Source organism: Entelurus aequoreus, linkage group LG05, assembly GCF_033978785.1.
Source record: "Entelurus aequoreus isolate RoL-2023_Sb linkage group LG05, RoL_Eaeq_v1.1, whole genome shotgun sequence".
Lineage (NCBI taxonomy): Eukaryota > Metazoa > Chordata > Actinopteri > Syngnathiformes > Syngnathidae > Entelurus > Entelurus aequoreus.
In genome coordinates, this window is record NC_084735.1 from 87,401,173 (window position 1) to 87,403,672 (window position 2,500).

The following is a 2,500-nucleotide window of genomic DNA, read 5'->3' on the forward strand; positions in this document are numbered from 1 at the left end:
AAAAAGTTATTATGCTAATGTTAGCGTGTTAACAGTTAGCATGCGTCAAGTATTAAGTTGTCTGACCCAAAGGTGCACAGCTGCAAAATGACTTCAAAAAAAGTTAGCATGCTAACATGTTAACGTTAGTATGCTCACAGTTAGCACTTGTCAAGTATCAAGCATAATTACCTAAAAAAAAGTTATTATGCTAATGTTAGCGTGTTAACAGTTAGCATGTGTCAAGTATTAAGTTGTCTGACCCAAAGGTGCACAGCTGCAAAATGACTTCAAAAAAGTTAGCATGCTAACATGTTAACGTTAGTATGCTCACAGTTAGCACTTGTCAAGTATCAAGCATAATTACCTAAAAAAAAGTTATTATGCTAATGTTAGCGTGTTAACAGTTAGCATGTGTCAAGTATTAAGTCATATGACTCCAAGGTGTACGGCTGCAAAATGACTTTAAAAAAAAGTTAGCACGCTAACGTGTTAACGTTAGTATGCTAGCTGTTAGCATGTGTCAAGTATCAAGTTATATGACTCTAAGGTGTATGAGTGCATAATTAGCTAAAAAAAGTCATCATGCTAATGTTAGCATGTTAACAGTTAGCATGGGTCAAGTATTAAGTTATATGACTCAAAAGTGTACAGGTACAAAATTACTTTAAAAAAGTTTAAAAGTAATCTTTTATTAAATGTGGAACATCACGGATATTGACATTGTGTGACTAAAATGTAGTCATTGTGAGGATGTGTATTTATATAATACAAATATAGTATATTTATTTATTATTGTTATTTATTATAATGTTATATAATTAATGAAGTTCTAATTGATTTTATTTTTGTATTAAAATTATATTTAAAAACCTTTTCAAAACATGTTACAAAAGCTAAAAAAAAAGGCATTAAAATTGTATTTACAAAAATTATTACACCAAAATTTAATGCAATACTAAAGATAAAATAAAGCCAGAAAGTTATTAAAGCAACAGTATCAATAATAATTTCATAATATTTTAATCTAAATGTTTTATTCTTAAAAAAAATAGAAAAAAACGTGCACAAAAAATACAAATAATGACAAATAAATGTATGAAAACATCAATTCAAAATTATTAAATTTATTAAATTTGATTAAACACTCTGTTTAATAAAAAAACAACTAATATTTAGGTTTTTAGCATAGAAGCTTTACAACTGGCAGGTTAAAAGCAATGTAAAAAAAATGTGATATTAATCCAGATTGGATGAAAAAAATAATATATTTTTTTCCCTATAGCCCAGCCTTACGATAAATTCACTCAAAATAGGGATTAACGTCAACTTGTGTTCTACGGGGTCAGCTGGACAACACATTTACTGACTTGTGCACAAATGCCCAAAGTGGGTCAAAAGGCTTTAAATTAATTTCCTGGTTCGGTCGTTACTCCTGACTGGACATATTCAGTACTAAATAACACAAAAATAAGCCCTTACTAATGCATCAATGGTGTTTATCATGGATAATAAACACACGTGTTCATGTAAATCTTACCTTTCTCATTCAATATATATATATATATATATATATATATATATATATATATATATATATGTATTAAAATTCACAAGTCTTAATCAAATTTCGTACATGTTCATGTGAGTTGAGGTGTTAGCTTAGCTGATAGCTTAGCGCTTGTTAGCCTAGTAGCTCAAAGCTGTAAACAAATAAATTATTTTCTTTAAGATCTGCAAAGGTTGGCCTGTAACTGATACCAAAACCAGAATATAACGCATATTTACGTGTAAAATGACAAGTTTAATAATTAAAAAGTACAAAACAAAACACATGTCCTTTGCTAGCTAGCTAGCCAGTTTCAAACGGTACAACACACTTACCTCCGAATGGACTCTCAATGATCTGTATAAAAATATATAAAGAACAAAACAGAAAAAATTGGAATAGTAAATGTTAGTAAAAATTGAGTTGGAATATTACATGTCATTTGCTAGCTTGCTAACTAGCGAGCCGGGTTTTACAAATCTGTCCACAAACACGACTAAACTACCTAATTGTGTCTAATCTGCACACCTCAAAACGGACAAAGTGTACCAATTTTTTTTTCAAAAAGGAGTCAATAATAGTTAAAAATCGAGTTAAGAATGTTTAGCTTAGCTTTAGCCAGAGCTAGGCTGGGCTAGGCCATGTGAGATCCGCACGTCCAAACTGCCTAATTGTGTCTAATATGTACACACATGCACCAACTCCAAAATAGACTAAGTGTGGGAAAAAAATGACCATTTATAAAATAGTTAATAATAGTTCAAATCAAGTTAAAGGATCGTTAATTTAGTTTTAGCTAGGCTAGGCCATGTGATATCTGTACACAAACGCACGTCTGAACTTCTAATTGTGTCTAATCTCTACACACACACACACACACACACACACACACACACACACACACACACACACACACACACACACACACACACACACACACACACACACACAAACCTCAAAACAGGCTAAGTG